Source organism: Malus domestica, chromosome 11 (genome assembly GCF_042453785.1).
Source record: "Malus domestica chromosome 11, GDT2T_hap1".
In the NCBI taxonomy this organism is placed as follows: domain Eukaryota; kingdom Viridiplantae; phylum Streptophyta; class Magnoliopsida; order Rosales; family Rosaceae; genus Malus; species Malus domestica.
The window spans coordinates 16009997-16029651 of record NC_091671.1 but is presented as its reverse complement, the minus strand read 5'-3'; the positions used below and the strand labels follow the sequence as shown (position 1 = coordinate 16029651).

The following is a 19655-nucleotide window of genomic DNA, read 5'->3' as shown; positions in this document are numbered from 1 at the left end:
CTTAAGTGAACTCACAATTATCAATCAGGAGAAGCATTAATCAATTTCAGGGTAAATCCAACAAAAATTGCATCCGACTACTTTTCTAAACATGCTAATGGTGATCAAGCAGACATATAGATAGTTTAAACTCAATGATTAATAATTCAAAACATGTATGCATAATCATAAGTAAATTAAAAATAAACTACATATTCATGCTAAGGCTCGTTGTGGAGCAAAAAATAATCAAGAAAATTATGGAGGCGACACCTGTACTTTTGGGTTAAAATGAAAAAATTACCCTCGAGGCACGGGGATTCTCACACGCATGCAATGGACAATAACGACTCAATTAAGGAAGAGTCAAGGGTGATCAAAATGGTATTTATTCAAAACCCTCTCATCACTCCTCATTAAATCTTCACTCAAAAGGTAACTCCCAATTTTCCTATTCAATTTGGGATTAATTGCCAAGTTAATTGCAAGATATTATTTCACATAATATCTTGCAATTACACTCACAATTTGGCCATATGTGGCTAGCCCCTATTCTCTAAATAGGGTCAATCACTCCCCTATAAATAGTCATGTTTTCCCACTAAAATGCTAATTTCATTATCTCCCCAAAAAATTTCTAAACACTTTCTCTCTCAATTTCTAACTTTGGCATTGGAGATTCTTGGGCCAAAGCCCTCCCATTCATCATGGGTGCGTGAGGCTTTGGCCTTAATATTAGGTGTTATTATTTTGCAGGTGCATTTTCGTCAAAGGAGAAGACAGCGAAAATTTGCATCCACAAATTTGTGCTTTCATTGAGAGTTTGATTCACACGCTCAAAGAAGACTCTTGCATCCAAAGTTTTTCATTTCTTGTTCATTCGTAAATTTTTCATACTTTCTTACTCCTAAATTTTTTTAATTCTTTGAATAGAGGTAAGGGAAAACTACAATGACGGAAAATTTAGAAACCACGACGAACGAAACTTTCTACATTCAAAGATCCGGATCAAATGATGGAGGACGAGACATAGCCCCACCACGATGATCCACACGGTTCAATACGATGGCAAGAAGAGCACCACCAACATGGCAGCCACAGGGACAACTGTGGCAGTGAGGAGTGGGCCAACTCCATGGCAGCAAGCCCACGGTGAGCGGGGGGCAGCGAGGCAACCACTAGCCCAGGCCTACGCCACTTTGCAACAACAAGCCTAGGCGCTAAAAAAAGCCCAAGTCGCTACCTCAAGCCTCGTCCACTTGGCGCACGGCCTAATCTACAGCCCACACTACAAGGTAGCCGAGCCAAGCCGAGTGCGAGCTACCCTAAGCCACTACCCCAGCAGCGTAAGCTCAAGTATCGTCCACTTGGCGCAAGGCCCAATCTACAACCCACGTTGCAAGCCTGAGCCACTACCTCAACAGCGTAGGCCCTAGCCTTGTCCACTTGGCACACGACCCAATCTGCAGCCCATGCTGCAAGGCAGCTGAACGAGGCTCAACACGGACCTAAAGCAACCTAGTGCCCATGCGCACCGATGATTAAACCAGGAGTATTTTCACTCTATTTCTCCGCTGATTTGTCATCCTAACTTAAATCTCACGTTCGGAGTCCATTACACTTCCACTACTCAAGGAGATGTATACCGTCCAAGCTCTTCCACCCCAAATGTCGAAAAACACTTATCTCGACAAGTCATAAAGTTGACAAGCGCCCTCGTGCAGCAAACTACCTTGGTGAATCAGCTATTGCTGTGTACCGAGATGCAGCGTGCCTAAGACGAGGTATCTCAAAATTGGACAAGGGCATATGACAAACCTCTCCAGCAACATCCCGGCAAACAGCCGCTCGACCAGTCACGAACAGAGCATTTTGGCAGTGTACATTTCTGACTAGGGCCACCACTTAGGCCCACAAAGGAATGTGCACTCTCAGTTAGGCCCACGAATGAGCACACATTCATGATTAGGGCCACCACTATGATAATCAACATGAGCAACCTTCCAGGCGAAGTGTTCATTTGCGGCTAGGCCCGCAATGTGACGGACGGAGAGAAGCAGTCACTCAATCTGACCCAAGTTCAACTGGCAGCCTGTGAGTTATTTGCTCGTCTGCTAAGAATATACCACATGCATCGCAGCCACGGCATAGACGAGCTAAGCACAAGGAAGAGCATCCTAGACCAACATGTCACGACTGGGGGCAGCCGGAAGCTCTGCTGTCCCAGAGAGGCAAATTTAGGAAGATGTTAAAAGGTTCTGATAGCATGATTGCGTGGTTTGCAATGCAACAAACCTGCTGACAAAGTGCTCCAACGAGACATGACCAACATAAACAGGTTACCTCTCATTGACAAGATCGAGAAGATGGAACCATCCCACATGCACTGGAGGATACAATGATTACTTCTGTTCCGACAAACGCATAAAAAACTAGAGGCATGTCTTGTTTTCATCATAACTTCATGCTCAAGATCATGCCTACCTGATCCACGGCCCCCGACCGCCCTTAATCTGTCACCATGGCTCCCAGCCATGCCGATCTTACACCACAACTCCCAGTCATGCTACTTTGCCCCTCTTATCTGCATCGACCAAGTCCACGACACTTCAAACTTCAAAGCATCCAACGACGAAGCAGAATACGAGGCCTTACTAGCCGCTTCTGCTAGCGAAAGACTTAGCAGTGGAAAAGCTTGCAATCCATTCAGATTCTTAGTTGATCATCAATCAAGCCTCTAAAGGGCACACGATGAAACATCTAACAATGGCACAATACTTGAAGAAAGCCCTGGAACAGCTCGTTGTGATTCCCACTTACAACCTTACGTGGGTTCCACAAGCAATTTGAAGTCACAAGCAGATCGCCAAACAAGACCTCACATGCTAAGGATTGTTTCAGTTGTCCAACAGTTTAGCTTTCCTCAGCTGCACTCACGACAAAGACTTCCATGCTTTCTAGTGCGAGAGGGTAAACTAATTCCCCGACACCCATTTGGGTATGCTCTCCAGTACGAGGGGATAAACTAATTGATCTCCAGTGTGAAAGGGTAAACTAATTCCCCAACATCCATATGGGTATGCTCTTTAGTGCAAGAGGATAAACTAATTATTCTCCAGTGCAAGAGGGTAAACCAATTCCCTAACACCTATCTGGGTCTGCTCTCTAGTGCAAGAAGATAAACTAATTGTTCTCTAGTGCGAGAGGGTTAACTAATTCCCTGTCACCCATATGAGTCTACTCTCCAGTGCGAGAGGATAAACTAATTACTCTCCAGTGCGAGAATGTAAACTAATTCCCCGACACCCATATGGGTCTGCTCTCCAATACGAGAGGATAAACTAATTGCTCCAGTAAGAGAGGGTAAACTAATTCCCCGACACCCATTTGGGTCTGCTCTCCAATGCGAGAGGATAAACTAATTGCTCCAATGCGAGAGGGTAAACTAATTCCCCGACACCTATATGGGTCTACTCTCTAATGCGAGAGGATAAACTAATTACTCTTCAGTGCAAGAAGGTAAACTAATTCCCCAACACCTATCTGGATCTGCTCTCACTGAGAGGGTAAACCAATTCCTTTACACCCATATGGGTCTGCTCTCCAGTGCGAAAGGATAAACTAATTGCTCTTTGGTGTGAGAGGGTAAACCAATTCCCCGATACTCATATGGGTCTGCTCTCCAGTGCGAGAGGATAAACTAATTGTTCTTTAATGTGAGAATGCCACACAGCTCAAAAAATCAAATACTCAAAGATCAGCTAAGCAGAATGGTTAGGGTGCAGTAGCCACTTCATACTCAACAGTTCGCTCATCCGACACTTTATCTTCAGCAGTTCCGATCTTGGTAACTTCATCCTTGATTGCTCCATCTACGATAACTGAGAAATCAAACTTAAGCAGTTTTCTCATTCTTAGCAAGCAGCCCAGACTTAACAGCCCAAACTGTGGCCCATCCTATGCCACTTCCATAGCCTATGCCGAGCCAGCCCTTAGTTTTAATTAAGCCGAGTAGCACAAGATGTGGCCTCTACCACACCACCTCATCGGCCTATGCCAAGCCAACTTCTGGCCCCTGCCAGCCAACTTGCCGCACCACCCTGACAATTGCCTTGTGGTAGACCAAGAAGAAGACAAAGAAAATTAAGTTTTTCTTACATTTGTGCGGCACGGAGAAGACAAAGAATCAATGGAAGACGGTTCTTTGCACAGGCAAGCAAAGAAGAGTGCTAGGGGAGAGGGAACAAATATCCTCTAGCTTTCTCTCTTTCTTGTAGGGATAAATAATTTCCCTTTGAAGTTGATTTAATCCCCTACTTAAGGTAGGCTTAAATAGGGTTTGGAGGTGATTTATTTCTCTTTCCTAGAAGAATCTAATTCCAAATCCAAGTAGGAATCTACATCAAAGTTGAAGATTTCTACACCTGCTGCCCTTTCCTATGAGCAGCCCAACAGGTGTTGGGGCATTTGTGGAGCCAAAAATAATCAAGAAAATTAAGGAGGTGACGCGTGTACTTTTGGGTTAAAGGGACAAGATTACCCTCGAGGTACACCAGGATTCTCACACGCATTCAACGGACAATAATGACTCAATCAAGGAAGAGTCAAAGGTGATCAAAATGGGATTTATTCAAAACCCTCTCATCACTCTTCATCAAATCCTCATTCAAAAGGTAAGTCCCAATTTTCCTATTCAATTTGGGATTAATTGCCAAGTTAATTGCAAGATATTATTTCACATAATATCTTGCAATTACACTCACAGTTTGACCATATGTGGCCAGCCCCTATTCTCCAAATAGGGCTAGTCACTCCCCTATAAATAGCCATGTTTTCCCACTAAAATGCTAATTTCATTCTCTCCCCAAAAAATTCATGAGCACTTTCTCTCTCAAATTCTAACTTTGGCATCAAAGATTCTTCAGTCAAAGCCCCCCCCCCCAATTCATCGTGGGCGCGTGAGGCTTTTGGTCTTAATATTAGGTGTTAGTATTTTGCAGGTGCATTTTTGTCAAAGAAAAAGACAGCGAAAATTTTGCATCCACATAGCCTCGCCCTAACAAAACGAAATTAGTTACACATAATCATAATCGAAAAATAAAATATTATTACGAAAAAATAGAAAACACCCTTGTAACAAGTCGTCAAAAGCTCCTAAACCTAGGTTACAATCCCCAAAACGTTCTGCCATTTAAGGCTCCTAACTCATCATATAAATAGACTAATAAACCTAAATCCTACCTAAAATAGCTCTTCCAACAAATCCTATAAACCAAATAAAATAATAAACTAGGAAACACAATCCTATTCAAATCGGGTAATCTGATCAGCCAAAGAATCCACAGGTTTTATGACCAAATCCATTCCAAATCAAGCCCAAAATATGGCATTGGAAAGATTATAACGTCACTAACAACTTTGTACAATGAAGCTTCCTCAAAGGTCACCATCTTGACCGACTTATAGCCTAAATAAGCTCAAAAAGTCAAACTGGCAACACTGTGCGTTGGGATTTTATTAACTCGCTACATTCAAACGGCTTGGAAATATAATATGGAATTGTGATAAAAATATTTTGAAAGACTCATAAATCCACTCCAATTGGAATTACTCCAAAATTCATCAGTTTCATCGTTTTTTCCCAAAATAGATTCACATATCCTATAATTGAACTATAAAGCAAAGTATCAAAATTCTCTCAAAATATTCAATAAGTTATAACTAAGATTAGTGTAAAAATATAGAATATTATTGACTCAAAATTCTCTCGAAATATTCAATAAGTTATAGCTAAGCATGTGTTAGCGGAATTGGAAGAAAGTGAATTTATTTTTTCATCTCATTCACATCGATTTAATTTATTGTATAGTTCGATGCATGACACTTTGAATAATCGTGGTAAATGAACTTAAAGGGTGTACATTTATGCATAGTCTTATTAAGAAACAAATGTTTGATTGTACCTATTAAGCGAATTGTAATGTTCATAAGTACAGTGCACTGACGATTTTGCCCGAGTTTAATTATTGTTATTGCACTTCTGCCACTATCTAAGAAAATATATACACACTTTTTTGTCCTATTCCTTTTCTCCCTTATCGCCTCTCCCTCTAGTTGTTCACTCCACGACTCACCACTATGGCCAGTGACGAGTTCATCGTTTCCGATGACTACAGCCCAACAAACTGACTAAAAACAAACCCTCTCTGACATTCAATCTAGCCCTCAAATCTATTTCTAGAAATTCTTAGCCGTTTTTTATTCTTAAGTTGGTGCCCGAAGTCCAGTGAGCTGTTTCCAGCCGAACACTGGCAATTAGACCTTACTGTTACAACTAGTCATGTAACCTTTGTCTCAAGATTCAGGAACCAAAATCACTCGTTCCATGCCTCAATTCGTTACGGTTTAAGGTGAATCAAAGGTAAGTTGTTGTCCACTTTTTCCTGCGAAAGGTAATACATTTATGGAAATTTTTCTTTGAAAAATTCCAGTTTCCGGCAAGATTCCGTAATCGTCAATTTCTAAACCCTAATCTAATCTCTTCGACCTTTACTTAGGAGTGATTTAAATACTCACTATTTTGCAGAGTAGCTGCCAAAGTCTAAGGATTCAATTTGTGAACCTCCGTAAGTATGTTTATTTTCTCAAATATTGAATTGAAAAAAATCCATTGTTTAAAGAAATGTGTATGTATTCTACCTTTGGATTGAATTTGTGTTGTATGTAATCTATTGTTTACTTTGTCAAACAAGTTTTGTTTCAATTTTAAACGTGTGCTGTATGTAATCTATTGTTTGTATTTAAAAAAAAACTTTATGTATGTATTTTCCTTTGGATTGAATTTTAATCGTGTTGCATGCGTAAAAAGAAAGCCAAGCATATCCAAACAACATAATAGATTCATGACATGTGGAATATGTACTTCATGATGCGTGGAATACACTCTCAACATAGAACCAAAGCACACAAATCAGAATCATTTGATAATGCATAGAGAGAAAAATCTTATATATCGTAAAGTAATATATCACATAATTGTTGAGAATTACATTTTTAATAGTTTGTTCGGAAGTTCACAATTGTGGATGAGGAAAAGGAAAGTACGTGTCATTTTAATTAGGGTGCCATCATCTGCTTATATCCCCCAGCCATGCTCAACTATTTCGACCTTTTGTTTCTCTGTTGAAAAGAACAAGGAACAATTCCACTTTGTTAAAAGTGCAAGTTGAAGTGGATTGGTGCACAAAAAAATATCTTATATTTGTTGCTACAGAAAAAAAACTAGTAGCTGTGAAATATGAAGGTGTGTGTTTGTTAATCTCATTTTTCAGTCCTTAATTTTTTGTCTAGTTGAAGCACTTAGAGTTACTGTTATTGCTATTAGACCAAGTCAGAGTTTGCTTCCTGCTCCCGCGACTTCAGGAGGTTGTGATCAACCTAAACTCTTATCTATGATGAGTTAGCTTAGGTTACAACTCTTTTAAATGTTTGTTGTTTCTCTGATATGTTTCCTTTTTATAGGTTGTTGTAATATTAGAATTTTGAATAGCTTTGTATTTAGGGATTTCTTTCCTTGATGTAATATGAAATGCAATATAAATACATGCAGCCTCTCTTTGAAAAGGCGTGCAATTGAAGTGAACTCTTGAGCAATCTTAAGTTTTACATGGTATACGAGCCCTAGCAGTCCAACGATACAGATCCTTTTTTTTTTCCAATGGCTGATACCTCGAACGGTGCTACAACCCCAACCAATTCCATTCCTAACCCAGCAATACCTGCTATGAACCCCTTCTCTTCCATGACTACAGTCATCAACATCAAACTGGATTGAACCAACTATCCTATATGGTTGGCTCTAATCCTACCAATTCTCAAGAGTCGTGACCTGATGGGTTATGGGTCCATCACATGCCCTCCCAAACAGCTTCCTGGTGCCGCTGCCATCAACCATGCATATACAACCTGGGTGCAGCATGATCAAATGATACTAAGTTGGATAAATAGCTCCCTCACGCCATTTGTGTTGTCTGTCGTGGCAAGCAAGAGGTCCTCTCGTGATATCTAGGAGGCTCTCAAGCAACGGTATGCTTCCTTGTCCCAAAATCGCATTTTGTTTCTTCGGAATGAACTGATGCAAACCAAGAAATGAGATATGTCTATTGCTGATTATCTTGATCGAATAAACTCGATTTCTGACAACCTTGCCCTTGTTGGGCAACCAATGAATGATGATGAGCTTGTCCATATTATTTTGAACAATCTGGGTCTTGCCTATGAAATGACTGTGAGTGTTGTACAGGCATGTGACACTCCAATCACGTACCCTACACTTGAAGTTCTCCTACTGACAACGGAAATGAGGATGGTTGAGCAAATTGCTCCTATTGTGGAGGCTGCTCCCGTGAATGCATTTATGACTGCAAGAGGTTGTGGTGGACAACTTCGAGGCAATGGACGTAGTGTGTCTCCGTCTACACGTGGTGGTGGTGCTACCAACCAGCAAGGGTTTCTTTCTCGCAGCAACAATCAGAGGCTCAACTCTGCTTGCAATGGTGAGAAGTTCACGTCTATAGGTGAACGACTCACTTGTCAAATCTGTGGAAAACAAGGGCACCCTGCCCTAGATTGTTACCAAAGAATGAATGTAGCATATGAAGGGCGAATTCCAGCAAAGAGACTTACTACTATGGCCACATCACCCGTCATAATCAACAAGCAACCTAATGGACAGTGGCTGCTTAACACGGGTGCTAATGCACATGTAACTCCAGATCTTCAGAATTTGATCAACCCAAAAGAGTATAATGGTAATGAGAATGTTGGTGGTGTAGGTAATGATACTAGTCTCTCTATATCTCATCTCAATTCAAATAAAATTCAAACTAAGTCTTACTTATTTGAATTGAAAAACATTCTAAGATGTCCCACTGCCTCAACCAATATTATTTATGCCCATAGGTTTACCCTAGATAACAATTGTTATTTACTTATCTGACCTCAAGACCCAGAAGACGCTTTTTCACAGGAGATGTAAGAATGGCTTATACCCATTTTTTAGTGGCGGTGGACAGTTCACTATTTCAATGTGTGTAGGCATTCGAGTCTTGGCTCAAAAATGGCATTCATGACTTGGTCATCCTGCATCACCTATTATCAAGTTTTTAATTTCAAATAAACGACTACCAATTCATGGTACTTCTGATGTAATGTTTTGTCAGTCGTGTCCACTAGGAAAGAGTACTAAACTACCGTTTAGTGTTTCTGAGTCTGTTTCCTAATTTCCTTTGCAAATTTTACATTCAGATGTTTGGTGTTCTCCAGTTGTTTCTATTGAAGGTTTTAAATATTATGTCTTGTTTGTGGATGATTATTCTAGATATTCTTGGATTTTTCCAATGAAAAATAAGTCTAAAGTGTTTCAAATATTTGTTACATTTAAATCTAAAGTGGAAAATATGTTCAATACTTCCATTAAGATTCTTCAATGTGATGAAGGAGGAGAGTACAAGAGTCGTGTTTTTCATCAATTTCTTGCAACACATGGAATCTCTCAAAGGTTTTCGTGTCCAAAACACCCCGAGCAAAATGTTATTGCAGAAAGAAAACATCGACATATTGTTGAAACTGATATTGTCATGCTTTCTCATTCTCAAATTCCAAACAAATACTAGTTTGATGCTTGTTTAACAGCAACTTATTTAATCAATAGACTGCCAACTCAGGTTTTGTCATATAAGTCACCATATGAAAAACTGTTTGCCAAAATTCCAAAATATGAGATGTTAAAGGTATTTGGTTGTAAGTGTTTTCCTTTGCTTGTGCCTCATGCACAAAATAAACTTCAACCCAAGTCAAAACCATGTGTGTTTTTAGGTTACTCACTGAATCATCAAGGGTACAAATGTTTGGACTTGTCCACGAGACGAATTTATTTGTCTCACCATGTCCTATTCAATGAGGACTTATTTCCATTTAAGGAACTCACATCTCCACTGGAAAACATTGATCCAACAAGTAGTGCTACATCTCCTGATCTTTTGTTTACTTTTCCTATATTAATGTCAAACTCATCCACCAACTCCCTGACTTCACGTCAACCCTTAGTGTCCTTGGCTCAACCAAATCCCACTCCTTCAGATTTGATAAATCTTCCCTCAAACCCCATCATACCACAGCCTTTAAATCAACCACCCATTATATCTTTACCTAACCCTATCTCCACCGATCTCAATTTAAATGAGCGAGCAGTACTTCATGAGTCAAATATAGATCACCCTATGTCATCATTAAATCATGCCCATACTCAGATGAGTCAGCCCTTGGTGCCCTCTGTACCACTGCAGCAAATGACAACTCGTTTGCAGTCTGGAATACTTAAACCTAACCCTAAATATGTGTTGCATGTTTCTACTGATCTTTCTTGTGTTAAACCAATGTGTTATAGTCAAGCAGTAAAGAAACAAGCATGGAGGGATGCTATGGTTCAAGAATTCAATGCTTTGCAACGTTGTGGTACTTGGAAACTTGTTCCTTATCATCCTAAAATGAATTTATTGCCAAACAAATGGGTATTCAAGATCAGAAAATGGGCAGATGGCTCGGTGGAGAGGCACAAGGTAGGTTGGTCGCCAATGGGTTTCATCAACAGGCTGGAATTAATTACACAGAGACCTTCAGTCCTATGGTCAAGCACAGCACCATTAGACTTGTCCTCAGTTTAGCATTTTCAAAAAGATGGCATGTAAGGCAACTGGACGTACAGAACGCATTCTTGCATGGATTTCTAAAAGAGGACATATATATGCGACAACCTGTTGGCTTTGTTGATCAGCAGTATCCAAATCATGTGTGTAAATTGCAACAAAGCATATATGGTTTCAAACAAGCCCCCCGAGCATGGTTCCAACGTTTTTCAAAGTTTCTTCTTCAACTAGGGTTTCACGCTTTGACTTGTGATTCCAGTTTATTTGTTTTCAATCACAGTGTGATCTATTTGGTTTTATTGATTTATGTGGATGACATCCTGTTGACAGGAAATAGTCCTCGTCAAATGTCAAGCTTAATCAAGAAATTGGGTACTTTATTCTTGATGAAAGACTTGGATCCTCTACATTACTTTCTGGGGGTTGAAGTTAATTATTGTCGGCAACAAATGGATCTCAATCAGACCAAGTATGCTTTGGATTTATTGAAACGTACAAAGTTTTTGGATGCCAAACCGATTTCTACTCTTGTACCTAGCAGTCACAAGCTTAGTGCTTATGATGGTGAGCCACACGACAATCCAAAGATGTACCACAGTGTTGTGGGTACATTACAATATTTGACAATCATGAGACCGGACATTTCCTATGCTGTGAACCAGGTGTGCCAGTTCATGCATTCTCTTAGGAGCACACATTGGCAGGCAATCAAGCGAATTCTTCGTTATGTAAAGGCCACATACAATCATGGTCTTGTATATAAACTTGGTACTGCACATCTCACGGCTTATTCTGATGCTGATTATGCTGGCAATCTTGATACAAGACATTCAACTGGTGGTTTCTGTATTTATTTTGGGTCCAATCTCGCGTCATGGAATTCTAAGAAGCAAAAGACAATTAGTAAGTCGAGTTCAAAAGCTGAATATAGGCAGCTTGCTTATATAGCTATAGAACTTTCGTGGCTCAGGTCTCTATTTCGAGACTTACACTTGCACCTTGACAGACCCACAACTTGGTGCAACAATATTTCCTTCATTACCCTTGCTTCTAATCCGGTGTTTCACTCACGGACAAAGCACTTGGAGGTTGATTATCATTACGTTCGAGAGAATGTGGTTCGACGTGAATTACTTGTCAATTTCTTATGTTCTTAAGATCAGGTTGCTGATCTGTTCACAAAAGATTTGTCATCAACAAGGTTCAAGCTTCTTGTTTCCTAGCTTCCTATTGTTCCTCCACTTGTTAGCTTGCGGGGGGATGTTAGACCAAGTCAGAGTTTGTGACATGCCCCGATCTTGATATTTCCCCGAATACTAGGATAGGCACGTGCTGGCCGACACCCAAGGGTAACGAAATTCATTTATTGAATGCAATTGTTGAAAACAAGGAATAGATAAAATTCATAATTGTAAAAGAATAAGAAATATGCATTTAAGGAACGTGTTCAGAGCATACAACTAACTAGAACACTAAAAGAAATAAAATAAAATTGAATGAAGCAAATGATGAATCTTACACCAAGAAGACTCGAAGATGCCGATGCGGAAGTGGCTGGATGTCGGAATTGTATGCCTCGATTCTAAGTCTTGAAGGGAGCGCAAAACAAACATGAGTGGACCAAGTTGATATATATATATAATAAAACAGTTATCAACGTACTAACCCCCATGTTTTATGAAAACACATATATATATCATGATAAACATAGGTTTTCAAAAACCTAGCATGCCGTGCAATGTCTCAAATCATAACTTGTATATATAATAATCACTAGTGAATTGTCCGATAACCCCTAGGTCCCATGCCAACTCCCCGTCTCTGAGCAAACAGTCAGAGGAAAATACACTTCAAGCCCCATGCCGGCTCTCCGTCCCTGTGCTAAATAGCCAGAGGAAACACAATCCAGGCCCTATGCCAACACCAAACCGTCGCCCAGGACGGACCGGAATCTATCCCTACATCCCGTAGCGGAAAGGACCACTAGGTAAGTACAAAACCATTGAACATATATATATTGAAAAGCAACTTCATAGTATAAAGTTATCCATCATCTATACTATAAAGAGGTGTTCGAAACATGTTCTAAATATCATATCGTCATCCATCGGATATTCTATAAGAACATGGGTTATAGGAAAAATAGTAATAATTCAAACTAGCTTTAGTAAGCATGTTATCTCAAAGCATTTCATAAAACATAATCATGAAATCATGTCTTTCATGTATGCATTTCTACTATTAAAACATGCATTTTTAGAAGGGGTCCACTCATAGATACTTAGCCGCCGAAGAGCCACGCAAACTAGCTACCACGAAAACATCACAAATATTGCCCCTAAGCACATAAATGGTACATTTAGTCAAACTCTACTCAAACGATTGAATTTGGGAAAACAGACTTCAAAAACGAATCCAGGACGTCGAAGTTAGCATAGGAGGGGTTCCGGATGAAATCCTGAAAAGTCAACCCTAAAAGTCAACGTTGACAGTTGACAGATCAAAGTCAAAGTCAACGGATCAAAGTCAACAGGTCAATCGGTTTGGTCAAACGTGATCGGCTGGTTTAAGGTTAGGGCTTAGGTTTAGGGCTTTAGGGTCTACGGTTGGACTTAGGGGTTTAGGGTTTATGGGAAATAGGGAAAAGGGTCTAGAATTTGGGTTTTAGGGTTTAGATAAATAGGTGGGTTAGGCTTAGGGGTTTTAGGATTGGGTTAAGAGATCTCTGGGCTTGTGCCCAGACCCACACTGCCCGAGGGCCTAATTCGAAAGGGTTTAGGGTTTTACATAAGGCCTAAAGGCTTTGGTTTAATAAATAAAATAAAAACAATTTAAAATAAAGGATTTGGATTATAAAGGGTTTTTGGGTTAGGTTGAATGGCCCAAAGGCCTTTAATAAATAAATTAAAACAAAACAAAACAAATAATAAAAAGGGGCTTGGGCTTTGGTGGAAACGGGCCAAAGACCGACATTCTACACGGCCCCAAGGGCCTGGTTCGAATGGGTTTAGGCCCAAAGGCCTTGGTTTCTTGGTCCCGCCGAAGAAGAAGGCCGGAATTCGGCCGGAAACTTCCCTAACTTTAAACGTTCATAACTTCGTCAATACTTACGAAATCAAGTGATTCAAAAACAGAAATTGTAGCCCTCGAAGAGACGAAGAGAATGGTACCTCAACGTTGTCTAACTCACCGTGGTTTGACCGGAAAACGCCTCGAAAGCCACTGAGGTCGCCGGAAACTAGGTAAGATTCAAATGGATATAACTTCTTCAATACTCAACAAAATTGGGTGAAATAAAAAGGAAAGTTGTAGTCCTCGGCAAGACGAAGAGATTGATACCTTGCACGTCGACCAAATCGCAGTGGTTTAGTCGGAAAATACCTCGAAAGTGACGGGTTCCTCGCCAGAATCTGGAAAAGGTTTTACCAAGTTGGTTTCTGTATAAAACTCACACAAACTCGCGTGCAAGCTCAAGATCGTGCTAGGAATAGAAAAACTAAAATGAAACGACGTGATATGGTCCTTACCCAAGGTCGGGGATACGAGGCTCGTCGAGAGATTCGTCAGGGACGACGGCTCTGCTGCGATGAGTAGTAGGGGTGATAAGGGTGATAAGGGTGAGTTAGTTTAGGTTACAACTCTTTTAAATGTTTGTTGTTTCTCTGGTATGTTTCTTTTGTATAGGTTGTTGTAATATTTGAATTTTGAATAGCCTTGTAAATAGGGATTTCTTTCCCTGATGTAATCTGAAATGCAATATAAATACATGCAGCCTCTCTTTGAAAGGGCATGCAATTGAAGTGAACTCTTGAGCAATCTTAAGTTTTACAATTGCTACACCAATTTCGGCTAATTTGTTTGTGTGAATTTTGAACCTGAGTTTCTTACATTCTTCAGAGACAAATTTGAACCTGAGTTTTTTTTAAATACCATGTATTTTGAACCTAAGGGAACTTTTTTTAGGAAGGGTGTGTTTTATGCCAGCTAGTGGTTCTTTCAGAAGGTTAGACAAAAGGACAGCCAAAAATCAAAACAAAAGGAAGAACAAAATGTTCCTGAATATTTTTAGAGAAGTACGGAGGGTTTAAAATGATGGATTATTTAAAGGGAGTTTTAACGAAAAGCTCACGGTACTGTTCATTTTAACGAAAAGCCACATTTTTACACTAAAAAATCAAACCTCGTACTATTCACTTTACCCTTTACATATGCCTAATTTATTATTCCTCTTTCTTAATCCAATTACGCCAATTTTTGCGTGTAATGTAGTAAAATGGCACCTTAAGTCTTTTAGTTGTTAATATTTCTTCCCATTTATTTCCTTTTTCTAAGAGTAGAGTTTAGGAGTCACTTGGTACTACGGTCTAGTGATATTCTCCTTTGATGTCTTAGGTTCGATTCTCGCTAAAAGCGAGTTTGAATCATATTATTGTTATTCCATTTGAGGCTAAGCCACCTCCTCCCTCTTAGTATAGATAATATTGTTTGTTTAAAAAAAAATATAGGATTTATGGTGGTCGTATCAGCTAACTAACTATGTGTTCTTTGTAAATGAAATGTCATAAAGGTACATGGGACAAGGTCTCATTCTCATGGAAATGCTGAGGAGGACGAAGTGATGACGGGAAGCAGAAAGCCGAGAACAAGGCTCATGAGGCAGAACAGTCTCCAAAGAAGGCCAAGTCTGATGGTGACAACGGCTATACAAATGGAAAGTCCTCACAGAATGTAGTTGCTGAGTATGAGAAGCTCTGCACAGAGGTCAAAGACAACCTTTCGACCAAACAGATGCGCGAAATCTTGGAAGCTAATGGCCAGGGCTCATCCGGCTCTGGTGCCGCTATTCTCCGAAAATGGTTAGTCTGTTTCTGTTTGCAGTTAATTTTATTTGCACATGTAATGGAGTATTGCGTGATTATGTATTCGATTCGATGTTTAGACAGCCAAGACTTGCTGTTATATGGTCCACTAGATAAATGTCCAGCATGCGATGGCGATTTGAAGTTCGATGGGATACGCTATTCTTGTACTGGATTTTATAGTGAGTGGGCAACTTGTACATTTGTCACAAAGGATCCACCAAGGAAACAAGAGCCAATCAAGTTGCCAGATAGTGTCCTCAGCTCTCCTGTATCCTATGTAATTCGCAGTTACCTCTTCTACTCTTTTTAGTCCATCTGATATGTTATGCCTTTTACTGGGATGATGCTGTCAACTTATGAGCTCATTGTGTAGTTGCTAAAGAATTATGAAGTCCCAAGTCGCCGGCCTCGTAAGGTTTTAAGCATGCCAGATAAGCCTTTTACTGGGATGATGATGTCACTCATGGGCCGTCTTAGTGCATCTCATGTATGTAACCTGCGGTCATGTTGTCTTACTGCATTTGCCAATATACGGTGCTCACTGATTATGTATTAATATTTGCAGCAATACTGGAGAAAAAAAATGGAAAAACATGGAGGAAAAGTTGCCAACCATGTGATTGGTAATTTGCATTTGTTTTGTATAGATATTTGCTGCACATGGAACTGTACTCCGTCTTATTGTTATTACAAAAACACGTAGGTGTAACTTGCCTGATTGCATCCCCTGCGGAGAGAGACAGAAGTGGCACGGGTAAACTAGCCGAAGCAATGTGCGTAATGATTTCTCTCTTTGGCCCTAAGCATTGAACATTTCTCTCGAGTTATGCAATAGGTCTTCTTGAGTGTGTTGCTATTATTGCTTCCCATAAGGAGGATGGTATATGTGGATGTCGTTTCTACAATGTCCATTAATTCGGTCCCCTTTTAGTTCCGCAATGAGAGTAGCAATGTTATTGAGAATAGCAGTCTTCTAGAATTTTAATTTGAAAGTATGACTCGAGAGTTCTGATCTTTTGCTGGGAAAGAGGCATTCCTGTAGTAAGCGAAGCATGGCTGAAAGACAGCATCGAGAAACAAGAACCCCAGCCTCTTGAAGCATATGACATTGTTAGTGATCTTGCTCCCGATGGTAGAGGAGTTCCATGGGACAAAATGGATCCAAGCAAAGAGGCACTTGAGTCCCTTTCAACAGAAGTACCGAATTTTTCCCTCAAAGATATCTATAGACTCCGTTTGAAATTTCATGTTTGTATTTATAGCTGTAATCACAACAATATCGTATTGACTGCAGCTGAAGATGTATGGGAAGAGAAGTGTCCACAAGGATAGTAAATTGCAGGAGCAAGGCGGGAAAATCTTTGAGAAAGATGGCATATTGTACAACTGCGCTTTTTCTCGTTGTGATATAGGCAGAAAACTGAATGAGTAAATTAGACCTCCTCTTCATCTATCTGAAGTTAGATGTGATGATGTCAAGTAGCCTTAATTTTCATGTTTCTTCTGCAGTTATTGCATCATCCAACTTATTACAGTACCAGAGAGCAACCTAAATTTGTACTACAAGAAAGGGAAAGTTGGCGATGACCCCAATGCTGAGGAAAGGCTTGAAGAGTGGGATATTGTGGACGACCCTGTCAAGGAGTTTGTGAGGCTCTTTGAGGAAGCAACTGGAAATAAGTTTGAACCATGGGAAAGAAAGAAGAAAATCCAGAAGAAGCCATTGAAGTTTTACCCTATAGACATGGTAGCGCTACTCATTTCCTTTTGTATGCAGTGTTATTCTGCCATATGAAATGTTTGTTATTCTGAACAGGATGTGAGGCAGGGATGGCTTGGGCTTCGCCAATTGGGATTTGCTGCCGCACATTGCAAACTTGAGTCGATGGTTGCAAATTTCATGAAGGTTTTATGCAGTCAAGAGATTCACAAGTATGGTTCGGTTTCCAGTTATTTGACTATCTCTTGTCTTTTTACTCTGAAGTCCTCAAACCAGCTGTTTCAAATGTAGATATGCTTTGATGGAGATGGGATATGACCCACCCGAACTTCCAATGAGGATGCTTTCCGACGTCCATCTAAAACGATGTAAGGAACTTCCTCGAACACGTGCCCTTGTCCCCCCTTTGACGTACTGAAAAAGGTGTGCATTCAGGTGAGGAGGTTCTCCAGAATTTCGTGGAGACACTGAAATCAATAAAGGATGCAGTGCCGAAGGCTGTGGCTGTCTGGTCAGATTTTAGCCATGGTTCACCCTCATGCACTCTACTAGGCCTTTTATCTTCAAGGACCATCAGGAACTTGCAGATAATGTAAGCAGAACCAAATCATATGTCACTTATTTGATAGTGGAAATGTCCGCTTCGCTGAGAAATCATTTTGGGCCAAAACTTGCAGGCTGCAGCTGCACTTGAAACTGTACGAGACATAACGTAGCTTCACGTCTCATTAGAGACATGGGTGGTTCTACCCTTGATGACCCCTTGTCTGAGCGGTATAACAAATTGGGCTGCTCAATTTCTCCACTGGATAAGGAATCTGATGACTACAAGATGATCTTGAAGTACATGGAGAAGACCTACGAACCTGTCAAAGTTGGAGATGTTGTAAGGATGCATGTTTATAACAGTTTCGAAATCATTATAATATATGATTTCTAGACACCTATACAAATTGACAACTTTTGCTGGTAGTGATCACAAATTCTTTTCAGGAATATGGGGTCTCTGTCGATAACATATTTGTCATCGAGTCAAGTGCTAGCCCATCTCTGGACGAAATAAAGAAGTTGCCGAACAAAGTCCTCTTATGGTGTGGTAAGATGCCTATTCTTGTTTCTTTCCTTTTCTTTCCTTCGAAACAATTAGTTTCTTTACATGAATAAGCACTTGCAAACCAAGAAATAAGGCAAATTTGAAATGCGACGGAGGCTTCGATAGGGTGAGCAGCTGGTAACCTAGTGAAGACTTAAAAAGAACTTTACGTGATAGTAATAAGTTAACATCCCACATGTTACAAAGAATAATAATTCGTAGTACTTCTGCAAAGCTTAAACAAAAACGAGGATTTTACCCTACTTTTGGTTTTTCGTGCGCAGAACACGGAGCTCAAATATGTTTAGGCACTTGCATAAGGGTTTCTTGCCTGCAATATGCTCTCTCCGTGTTCCAGGCTATATGGTATTGTAGTTACAAGTCCTATGTCGGCATGATTTAATGTGCTTGATGTTCTCTAATTGTATACTAATGCATGGATATAATGTGCTTGATGTTCTCCAATTGTATACTAAGGTATGGATTTTGACTTACAGTTTGGAAGGGGCTATCGTGTGCTCTGATGCTGCCCCAGAAGCTGCTAGGTACGGGTTTACTGCCGTGGACGGACCAGAAGGATTCTTGGTTTTAGCTGTTGCTTCTCAGGGAGACCAGATCACTTGAGGTTAAGACACCGCCCGAGGTATAATCCGAGAATATGGTTTAAATTCGAATTCTGTGAGATGTTTCCTTTCAGTTTTAACTCAAACGGAGTGCAACTCAATGACGAAGGATATCAAGTCTTTAGAAGAGAAGAAAGTAGGAGTTAAAGGCTTGGGGAGGAAGAAAACCGATGAATCAGAGCACTTTCTCTGGCAAGACGACATTAAAGTTCCTTGTGGCCGCCTGGTACCTTGAGATAGTAAAGACTCCGTTCTCGAGTACAACGAGTATGCTGTTTACAGTCCGAAACAGGTATCAATACTCAATAGAGGGCGGTCGCAGTTAAGTTTTTGAGTCGTGTTTCTCTGTTTTCTTTTGTTTCAGGTAAGCATAAGGTTCTTGGTGGCAGTGAAGTATGAAGAAGGATTAAGTGACGGAGCCGGAGGAGTGAAGGGTGGCTGGAAGTAAAGCCGAGGAGACAGTGACCTTTTTGACCTTTTCTTATGCCGTCTTTTGGATGGAATGGGAAAGAATTGCAGATGAACCTTGTTGTATGTAACGTCATGTCATTACAAATCTTTCCAGTCAATGTACTAATGGTGTTTCTCGGCATCTTTGAACTGTGAAAGCATATATGTATCTGAAGCCTCGAAGGTGGCATACTTCTACTTTAGTACGAAACATTTAAATTA

At 40.2% G+C, this 19655-nt stretch overlaps 1 pseudogene; it reads left to right on the top strand.

Annotated features, from left to right (window-relative positions):
* The first annotated feature begins 8134 nt into the window (after positions 1-8134).
* Positions 8135-19655, top strand: LOC103453387 (protein ADP-ribosyltransferase PARP3-like; annotated as a pseudogene).